This window comes from Desmodus rotundus, chromosome 3 (genome assembly GCF_022682495.2).
Source record: "Desmodus rotundus isolate HL8 chromosome 3, HLdesRot8A.1, whole genome shotgun sequence".
In the NCBI taxonomy this organism is placed as follows: Eukaryota; Metazoa; Chordata; class Mammalia; order Chiroptera; family Phyllostomidae; genus Desmodus; species Desmodus rotundus.
In genome coordinates this window covers 24,138,926-24,150,376 of record NC_071389.1, presented here as the reverse complement: position 1 = coordinate 24,150,376, position 11,451 = coordinate 24,138,926, and positions in this window count along the sequence as shown.

The window sequence follows — 11,451 nt, the reverse complement described above, 5'->3', positions numbered from 1 at the left end:
ACCCTCCGCTTTTCCCCCAGCTGACCCTCCAGTGTCTGTGACAATGTGTGTGTGAGTCATGGCCCCTTCCCCGCCCCCCGCCCCCTGCACACCCCGAAGCAGCTGGGAGGACGGATTTTGCTTGTTAGATCTCAATGATCCCAGGGCAGCTGAGGCACCCCTGCCCCAGCAGCCAGCTCAGCACCTGAGTGTGTTAGGGGGTCCTGAGTCAGAACCCCGCTGCCAGGAGCACCCCAGTTCCCCAGCTGCCTTCCCTGCCTGAGCTCAGGGTTCTTAGGCAAACCAGGGCCTCCTCCTCCTTCTCTCCTCTGATCTTAGAGTCAGAACAGAGCCCAGCTCTCAGCTGTTGACTTGCTCTGTGATTTGGGGCGAAGCATTTAACCTCTCCAAGCTCTGGTTTGCTTCCCTGCCAAATGGGAGGACAGAGGCCTTGTGGGGAGAACCTGTGGAGACCGTGGCCACAAACACCTGACCCTACCTAGGTGCTCACGGAAAGCTTGTTGAGTCAGGGCTGGGGCCAGGTGGCCTGTCTCCGCTCCAGGGTGGGCTGCACCCTTGGGAATGTCCTCCACTCCCATTTGTGCCTCCACCTCAGTAGGAGGGGTGTCCTTCCTGGATGAGGAGGGACAGCATCCCCGTCAGGGAGCCTTCCCTGGCTCTTCCAGTTTTCCTGTCGAATCTCCTACACCCTAAAGATCACAGGCCCTTGGGGAAGTAGGGGTGCTACTTGGTTGCAGGCGGTGCCCTCTGAGGGAGACTTCTCCTAGCCACAAGGGGGGACATTTGGGACATGAGCCATTCTCCCCCTCCCCATCCCAAGGCCAAGGGCAGCGCTTGCTACTGTTACACTTTTAACTATTGCACCTCTGCAGGGTTTGCAGTCGCGTGCCCATCCCATTTCTACCCTTGAAGAAGGCTTCTGAGGGTTTGTGGGCTGGGGTCAGGAACTGTGGAGGGAGGAAAGGAGGAAAGGAGGGAAGGAGAGGGGCTCTTGCCTTGATCCTCACCCAGGAAGTAATATCAGAGAGGAGGAGAGAATAAGGAGTACACATTTATTGCCCCCCACGGTGTGCCAGGCTCCGCATCAGGGTAGTATGTGTGTACCAGAACGTAACTCCATGAGGGCAGAGGTTTTTCTGTTTTGTTCGCTGTCATGGCCCCAGTGCCTGGCACAGTGCCTGGCATATGGCAGGCACTCAGTAAATATATGCTGACTAAGTAAATCATACCTGTTATTCTCTCATAACACTGTGAAACTGGTGTAACTATTATCTCTGTGTGATATTATCTTCACCTGAGGCTCAGGGGAGTTAAGTGACTTGCTCAAGGTCACACAGTCAGTCCAGTGAACGGCAGATGTGGGCCTGTCTGGCTATAAAGCCCTTACTCAGTCCACCTGACTCCTGAGCAGACCCAGGTGATCTATAAACGCACCTGTCACAAGGAACAGATTCAGTCTCTCCCTGGGAGCTCCTGCCTGACCCCGCTACCTGCCTCATTGCCTCTGTCCCTCCACCTGTGCCCCCCTTTCCTCAAACCAGAGTGCACTGCAGGGCTGGCTGCACTGAACTGAGGGTTCACTCTGCGGGGGCGGGGGTGGGGGAGGGACTCTCCGTTGCCTGTCCCCTCCCCTCAGAGTCCAGGGCCCCAAGCACCTGAACCTCATTGGCCGTCCTGCCTGCTCTGCGGAACTCCCATCTGAGGCAGGCTGGCAGAAGGAAGGGCTGGCAAGAGCCCTGTGGACTTGGACTCAAGCCCCCCTGCCCTCCCACCCTGCCCTCAGGCCAGCTCCCCAGTCGGGTCTCCAAGGACCCAGGACAACACCCGCTCTGCCCCTTCTGCCCATGAGTGTGTCTCTCGCCGGCCGCCTCGCCTGCACGCTGTCCCCTACCACTCTGCCTCGAACATTGCAGCAAGTGTGGCCAGGCTCTCAGAAATCCGACCCTGTGACCCCTGCTAAAAAAGGAGTCTTCAGAGCTCATGGTGTGCACTCCGTCATCTCCTACTTCCACCTTTGGCCTCCAGGACTCCCACGTGCTCTCACCCTCCATACGGGACCTTTCCCTGAGGCTTAGGGAAGTTAAGTGACTTGGTCAAGGTCACACAGCCTAATAAATAGCAGACCAACCTGTGCTCACTGGTCCCAGCTGAGAGTCAACTTCTTGGGGCATTTTTATGGCTTGTCCCTCTCTGTTCAGGGCTCCCATTGCCTCCAATTCACCTCAAAGGAAGCGCCGTTCCTCTGAATTGCAATTGCTGCTGTGTTATTTGTCCCTCCTCCCCTCTGGGCTGCTCTCAAGGGCAGGAATGAAGTCTGTCTTGTCATTGTTTTCTAAATTTTGTTGTTGTTGTTGTTGTTTTAGTTTAGAACTTGATATATAGTAAGTACTTAACAAATACTGATTGAATAAATGAAATGAGAGAGTGAATGGGAGCTTCAGCTGTCTCTTTATAGACACCCTGATTTTGCTTGAAGGGGCTGGGTGACTAGAGCTGGGACATGTGGGTTCTGTTCTCTAAGCTGCAGTGTGACCTTGGGCAAGTCACCTCTCCTCTGGGGCTGGTTCCCTCCTCAGTGAGGTGGAGGAGAGCTGATAGCCAGAGGCTTCTTGAGGCTGTTTCTGCTCTGCCCCCCATGTGCCCAGGGTGTCTGGCTTCCCAGTCTTGGCCCTGAAGTCCCAGGGCAGTGGGCCATTGCTTTCCGGGAGGGGCCCAGGGTGTGGGTTGGGATCTGCGTATCCTTCATTCCACAGAATAAAGCCTGGCTCTCTGGTTTGGCATTCAAAGACAGTCCAGTCTCAGCCCCAAATTCTTCCTGATTTCCTTCCCTCCCCTCATTCCACGCAATGCACACACATGCACACACACATGCACACACACACACACATGTACTTGCTCACATTGGGCAAAGCAACCACTTGGCTGAGGCTTCGAGTCCAACCCCACAAGAAAACAGGGTTTGGGGCCAGCACGTGTTCCTGCTTCCTGGCCTGGGCTTTCCCCAGCATCTTGGGGTGACAGAGGAGCATGGGTAGTGGGACACTTGAGTTCGTATCCAGGCTGATGGTGTGCTCATGGGCAAGTCACTCAGCGTCTCTGTGCCTCAGTTCCCTCATGAGAAAACTGGAAATGGTAATACTGTCCCTGTGGGGGAGCTTTGATCAAAAGAAGGGAGAGTGTCCACGAAGCACACTAGGTACCATGTCACCCTGGAGAACGATTTAGTCAAAACCTGCTTTGTGCCCTGGCCAGTGCGGCTCAGCGGGCTGAGCACCAGCCTGCAGGGCACACGCCTGGGTTGAGGGCCAGCTGCCCACTGGGGGCGTTGGAGAGGCAACCGATGGGTGTTTCTCTCGCACACTGATGTTTCTCTCCTTCTCTTTTTCCCTCCCTCCCCCTCTCTCTAAAATAAATAAATAAAATCTTAAAAAAAAACACAAAAAACCAAATCTGCTTTGTGCTCAGGCCCCTGGCGAGGATCTGAGAGACCCAGGATGCATCTGAGGTCCAGCTGCTCCTGCCTGTTGAGACTTGCGGTCTCGCCAGGAGAATGGACGCACACTCAGGAGCCGCGCTGGTCACGTGACGGACGTGACAAACCGCAGGCTGGCGGAAAGTGTTGCAATGAATATGACAGGCAAATAGCTACAACTCTGGCCACATAACGACTTTATACAACTTAAAGGGAAAAACCCCACAAAGACCCCAGTAGACTAGTAGCTCAGTCATATGGATACAAAATTCACAGGAGACATATTATAAAGGTTTAGTGGTAGACATTTGTTAAGTATATTCCATCTTACCGATGATCAAAGAGGCAAGTTAAAGCAATGATAACATTTTCTGCCTATGGAATCAGGAAAGTTACTGTTCTTGAAAGAGAATGCCCAGTGTAGGCAACATCATAGGGAAAAGAGGACCTCAAACATCGCCATCCTTTTCATTCATCAGTCCGGTGTTTCTCAGGCACCGCTCCGGGGCTGGAAAGCAGGTTGGCAGTAGAGCTGCCGAGGCTTCCAGGCACTCACACCAGCGATGCGCCCAGAAGCCGTGTCTATAGCGCTAACCGACAGGGTTGAGTCAGGTGGCCGTTCACACAGCCGTGACTCCAAACCCAGGGTCTGTCATTACTGGTTGTGACCCCTCACAGGGGCTGCCTCGTGGGCAAGCCCTGTCTCCTTGTCTGTACAATGAGGATAAGAATATGCAGCTCACGGCGGTGGCGTGAGCACTAAGAGGAACAACACCTACAGGCATACCTTGGAGATATTGTGGGTTTGGCTCCAGACACCGCAGTCGAGACAATATCTCAATAAAGCGCATGACACACAAATTTTTTGGTTTCGCAGAGCAGATAAAAATTACGTTCCTACTGTAGTCTGTTAAGTGTGCAATAGTGTTGTTTAAAAAAAGGTGCATACCTTAATTAAAACATACTTTATTTCTAAAACATGCTACTATCCCCTGAGCTTTTAACGAGTCGTAATCTTTTGGCTGCTGGAGGGCCCTACCTTCGATTTGGAAAAAACGCAATATCCGTGAAATGCAATGACGTGCAGTGCAATACAATGAGTTGCACTTGTGTGAAACGGCAGGCCTCGCGTGGCTGCCCAGTCAGTGGCGAGCCTGTGGAGTCAGGATGCCCACGGAGCACTATTTATAACAGGGGAGCCAACGGTGGAGGAGGAGAAACGTGTTGTGACATTCACCACTTCACCTGCAGAAGTCGTTCAAAATGGCACTTCAAAAGATCTTTAATGACACAGCCCCCAAAATAGCAAAATGACAGGTGATATAGACTGTATGTGACGAGTGACATAATTGTTGCAAAGCAGCGTACGTGGAAGGAATGAATTCTACCACAATGGCGGGGGGAGGGGGCACGGTTAAAGGGCAGTTCTAATCTCTCAGGCAGTCACCTCAGTATCCCACCCCCAGGGGGCTGCATCAGGGGCTGACCAGAGACTCCATGTGGGGCAGCTGAACCCAGTCTCCCTGCCATGGGCTGGGACACTGAGAGACAGAAGCAGACAGTGGGTGGGACGGTGTGTGGTCACAGAGAGTTGAGGCCACGAGTGGACATGTGGAGGCAGAAGAAGCCGGTCTTCAGAAAGAAGGCGGAGATGCGTGCGTACCCAGAAGTGGTGAAGAGGGAGAGCTGCGGAAAGTGACTGTCGCTCTCCCGGTTCCGGGAAGCAGCCCGTCTCTCCTGCACTTGCAATCCTCTCCTGCATCCTTACCAGATTATGGGTTGCAATAACCCTCCCTTTCCTTAAACTGGCTTCTGAGGATTTCTGTTGTTTTGCCACCGAGACCTTGAGTTAAGGTGGGGATATTCCACCGTACGTGTCAAGTCCCTGGTGAAGTGCTCGACTTGATGCTGGCAGCAAAATACAGTCAATATTATTATTTCACTGACTCCTCAAAGTAACCTGATGAGACAGAACGTATCATATCCATTGGAAAAATGAGGGAATTGAGGCTCACCGATGCATTCCACGATACTACCAGTTGAGTCCCACTGCTGGGGATTCGGAGAGACAAGGTCCCTGCTTTGAAGATGCCTGTATTCTAATGGGGAATATGGACAATGAAGAAGTGAGTAATAAATGAGAAGATGTCGCACAGAGACAAAGTGCTATTAAAAAAAGCACGCAGTGTCGCTCATTAGAGCTACTGTGGACAAGAGCAAGCCTCTCTGAGGAGGTGGCGTTTGAGCTGAGACCTAAAACGACAAGAAGGGGCAGGACGCACAGCAGCAGAAGGAAACACGAGAGAAAGTCTTTCCGGCAGGATTGGGTTTGGGGCCTTCAAAGGACAGTGAGGGGACCCCCGTGGGCCGGGTAGGCAAGCAGAGGCAGGCCCCCGAGAGTCTTGTGAACCAGGGGACATGTTTGCCTTTAATTCTGGGCACAGCAGACGGATTGAAGAGGGTTTTGCTAAACAGTCCCCCCAAGATATTTACACCTGAATCCCTAAAACTCGTGAATGTGGCAAAAGGGATCTTGCAGATGTGATTAAGTTAAGGTTCTTGAGATGGAGAGATGATCCTGGGTCACCCAGGTGGGCCTGATGTAATCACGAGGGTCTCTGAGAAAGGGAGGCAGGGGAGTCAGAGTCAGAGAAGGCTACGGATGATAGAAGTGGAGTCGAAGTGGTGCGCGGAAGGGGCCATCAGCCCGGGAATGTGTGCGGCCCCGGGAATGTGTGCAGCCTCCGGCAGGCAGAAGAGGCAGGGAAACAGGTCCTCCCCGGAGCCTGCAGAAGGAATGCAGCCCCAATAACCCGTTGTAGACTATCGACCTCTAGAACTGTGAGACAATAAACTTGTATTTAATCCACTGAGTTTGTGGTGATTTATTACAGCAGCAGCAGGAAACTGATGCGAGCGCTATGATATGATTGATGTTTTTTAAAAGTCAAAGTGGTGTTGCGGGTGCAGGAGGGAAGCCAGGGGACCAGGCGGGCAGTGATGGTGCTTGGGGCAGGGTGGTGGTAGAGGAGATGGAACCCCGCTCATGGGTCCAGATCTCTTCCGCAGACAGAGGAGAAAAAACTTGCCGCTGGGTCAGATACAGGTAGGGGGTAAAGGCAAGACGCCACCCAAGGGTAAAAACTCCTGGGTTTTGCCTTGAGCAGGTGGGTGGCCGGAGATGCTGTTTACTGAGGTGGGTAAGAGTAGGGGAGAAGCAAGTTTAGAAAAATCAAGGGTCTCTCTTGGATGCAATCCTCCAGCCAGCAAGTGGCAGATCTGGGACTAGAACTTGGATGTCCTAACTGTCAGGCCCAACAGGCTTGTATCTGTGAATAAATCTCATTAAGGAAAAGAGTTTAGGAGATTTTTAGTTAACATTTAGTTGATACTGTATTCCGATTCTCCAGAGAAACAGAACCAATAGTGTGTGTGTGTGTGTGTGTGTGTGTGTGTGTTTTAAGGAATTGGCTCAAAATCTGCAGGGCAGGCCAGTAGGCTAGAGACCCAGGGAAGAGTTGGTGTTGCCTTTGAGTCCAAAGGCTGGCAGAATCCCCTTTTCCTCAGAGGTCAGTCTTTGTTGCGTGGAGGCCTGCAACTGATTGGACAAGGCCCACCCACATTGTGGAGGGTAATCTGCTTTAAAGTGCACCAACCTAAATGTTAATCTCATCTAAAAAAAAAAACAAAACCTTCAGCCCTGGCTGGTGCGGCTCAGTGGATTGAGTGCAGGCCTGAGAACCAGAGGGTTGCTGGTTTGATTCCCAATCAGGGCACATGCCTGGGTTGTGGGCCAGGTCCCCAGTTGGGGGCACGTAAGGGGCAACCACACATTGATGTTTCTCTCCCTCTGTTTCTCCTTCCCTTCCCTCTAATAAATAAATAAATGAAATCTTAAAAAAAAATAAAGCCTTCATAGAAACATCTGGGATAATGCCTATACCATGGCCTAGCCAAGTTGAAACAGAAAATTAACCATCACACTTACTTCTTATTAGATATTATACTTTTTAAAAAGATGTTATTCATTTATTTTTAGAGAGAGGGGAAAGGAGGGAGAAAGAGAGGGAGAGAAACACCAACGTGTGGTTGCCTCTTGTGTGCCCCCTACTGGGAACCTGGCCTGTAACCCAGGCATGTGTCCCGACTGGGAATCGAACCAAAGACCCTTTGGTTCACAGGCCGGCGCTCAATCCACTGAGCCACACCAGCCAGTGCAGATATTATACTTTTTATCTATATTAGTTCATGGTGGAAGAGAAGGGCAGAAGGCCAGAAATAACTATGGGCTTGCCCACAGTTAAGGGCCAAGAAGAGAGGTGGGCAGAGGGACAAGGAACAGGAATCAGGACAGCGGAGAAAAGCATCCCAAGAAGGAGGGGATGTCAAGAGGTGCAGAGCTACAGAGGAGGAGGAAATAAAAGGAGTTACAGAACACGGTAATTAGGAGGTTGTCGGCGACCTTAGTGATGGATGGTGCAGGAAGAGTGAGGGCGGTGGACAGAAGAAGAATTCCTTCACATGCAGGCACTGGGAACTCGAGTCCAGTAGGGGAACAAGCCAGTAAGCGATTCCAAAACACAAGGTCCAGTAAAACGGAAAGGCAGCTCTGATAGGGAATGATGGGGCACCACTCAGATAAAGAGGTCAGGAAGGGCCCTTCTGACAAAATGATGTATCAGCCGAGATTGGAAGGAAGAAAAGGAGCTGCCCACGTGAAGAGCTATGGGAAGGGTGAGCCGGCAGAGGACCTGTGCAAAGGCCCTGAGTCAAGAGAGAGTGTAGAGTTCTCAAAGAATCGAAAGAAGCCCAGTAAGACTGAAGCTGAGAGACAATACATGAGGCCAGAGGGATGTGGCCTTATAAGGGATGGTGTTTGGATTTCATTGTAAGTAGGACGGAAAATCACTGGAAGGTTAAAGCAGGGAGTGAGTGATGGGACCTGCTTCATAATTTTCAAAGTTTTCCCGGGCTACTGTGTGAAGCCGGTGTTGGTCGGAGATAGTGTAGAAGTGGGGGAACCAGTCAGGGATGCTTACAACCACCCAGGTAAGCCCTGTAGGTGGCTTAAAGCGGTAGCAGCGAGGTGAGCAGTAGATGTGTTTTGCGAAACGGTCTGGAGGTAGGTCCAACAGAATTTGCCAATGGAGTGGATGTGGGAGGTGAGAGAGGGGGAAGAATGAAAAACAACTCCCGGCTTCCTGTTTATCAGGTTTGCTGCTGTTTACCAAGGGGGAAATCTGGGGAGAAAGAGGTTCTGGGTAGGGATCACAAGTGTGGTTTTAGGGGCAGGAAATTGAAGGAGTCACTCTTGGCTGTCTGGGCTGTCTTGACGAGGGTGGGGCCTGAGTGGCTGGGGGCCCAGTTGAGGCTGGCTGTGACTTCGCGGTGGCTCTGTCCCAGGTAGCTGGAGGATTCTCTTGCAGAACTCAGCAGAAAGGGGTGGAGGGATGGCAGGGTGGCTGAGATGTGGAGGCAAGACCAGCGTGGAAGTCATTACCCAGTGGTCAAAATGTCAAGAATGTGAATTAGGAGGAAGAGAGCAAGAGGTTGGGAGCAAAAGAGGGTTCTGGTGGGCATCTGGGGGGCGTCTGGGAGTCTGGGGTCTTAGAGTCTATGATCTCAGGGACGGAGTGCTTTGGGTGAGGCCAAGGGGGAGTGGCCATGTGATTGGGAGGCTGAGTGGACAAGAGCATTGGAGGATGTTGGTTGTGGCACGGACAAGGAGCATGAGGTCCCCAAAATGATGCTGGAGCCCATGATGGAAAAGAGGACCTTGAGACAGATGTCAAAGTCCTATGTGAGCAAAGAAGTCACCAAGGGCCACTTGGCAGGTCCCCAATGTGAGAAGAGGAGGGAGGTATCAGCAGGATGGGGAAGGGAAGGCCACAAAGAAAGGACGCAGGGGCATGGGGGGGGGGAAGGTGCTCACTCCTCCTATGACAGAATGAGTGGTTTTCCAGACCCTGCTAGGTGAGGGCTGCTTTGTCCCGGGTAGCCCCATTTGTCCCTGGGATGCAAGAGCTTATGGTGTAGCAGGTTCCCAGCTGACACAGCAGGACCTCTGGAAGGGACACTACAGGAGGAAAGGGGAAGAGCCCAGCAGTACTCTTGCGAATGATCCCCTGACCGTCTCTAAATGGGGCTCCCTACCTCCTTCAGTCTCTCCCTCTCAAATTCAGCCTTCACAAGAGCTCCCAGGCATTCCTTCTAAAGCCCAACTCCAGTCCTGCCTCTGCCGCTTCATAATCCCCAAGGGGTTGCCCCCTGCAGTCCAGGTACAGTCCTTGCTCTTTAGCTTGGTATCTGAGGCCCTTCTGGATGGATCTTAACTGCTGCCCTCCTCCTGGCCTCTCTCATCTTAAACCCCCACAAACCAGCGCTACTTGTAGCCTCTGGGCCTTTGCACGTGTCATTCCCTCTACCTGGCAGGCCTTTTCATCTCGTGTGCCTGGAAAATGCCAACAAGTCTTTCAGGCACCTCCTCCTAGGAGAAGCTTCTCCAACTCCCTCAAGGAGCTATGATCACCCCTTCCTTTGTGCCATCACTCTGCCTCACCTACCTGCCTCTCCCACTAGACCAGGAGCTCCTTTGGAAAACAGACACTGTGGTACTCATTTCTCTATGCTCCATTCCCAACCTGGTACCTGGGATGCAAGAGCACTCGGCAACTATGCAATAAATGAAAGGATGACGTTATAGGAAATTATAAGAGCCGCTGTACTGAGCACTCACTATCATCCCCAGCACCACATGAAACTCTGTTTAAACGCACCACCTGTGTCATCCTCCTACGGACTGACAGTGGGAGGGATGGTTTTGAACTCAGAACTCCGACAGGGCTAATTCCAGTGTCCATGCACTTACCCACTATCCTCTATTGGCTCCATAGAGGAGAGAACCACAAGATCTCAGAGAACGGGAGGGCCAGGGAGACTAAGGTGTGCGGGGGAGTCTGCGAGAAACTGACAATAACGAAGTCAGCTTTTCTTGGAGTTAACAGTGAGGATCACAAACGCCATTGGTTGCCTACCCGAATGCCCATTTCACCCGCCTTTGGTGCTTCCAGAGTTCTCTTCTTGCCTGTGAATGCCCTTGGCCACACAATGCAGGTGCGCCCTGACTGGTCTCAGCTGATTTTAGTGGCATCATCTCTCTTGTCTGTGATTGGCTCATTGGTGGGTATGTGATCCAGTTAGTGCCTTAAAAATTTTTTTAAATTGTGGTAAAATATACATAACACAAAATTTGCCACTTGAACCATTTTAAAAGAGACAGCTGAACTCCTTGCAGGACTTGGTTGGTGAAGATGCTGTGCCTGGAGCTTCTGCAGCCATCTTGGGATCATGAGGATAGTAGCCAACACAGTGAGGTCCATAGAATGAAAATATCGGAAAGAATGTGATGTGGTTGCAGAGCTACTGGATCACCCAACCTCAGTCCTTCTTGACACCTGACATAATAAACCACCCTGCTATCTAAGCTATTTTGAGTGGTCTTCTATTCCTTGTAGCTGAGAATATATTGAGATGGCAGCAATGCAAGTGGTAGAAGAGTTTTTTGCCTGGTGAAGGATGACACAAAGTATATGAACTTTAACAATCTCTAGGAGCTACTGCCCTGGTCTGGTCCACTGATCTTTGGTCTTCGAACGAGAATGATGATCTTGGTCTGGGTGAGTAGTGATAGCGACTTGGGACATCATCTGAAGGTACAGTCTGGCAGCCTTGGGGTTCAGTTTACTAAATATCAAATAAGTATGTCCATGGTGCTGGGACCACAAGGATGAATCAGACACAGTCCTTGCCCTTCAGGGACTCACAGTGTAATGGAAGAGCAGATCACAGCCCAATGATGAGTGATGCACAGTCTACATGAGGCCCAGAGGCCGATGGGCGAGGTGGCCGGGTAAAACTTACATGCCGGCATTTCAAAGGATCAGAGAAAAAAAGCATTCCTAGGCAGGATGAACAGCACA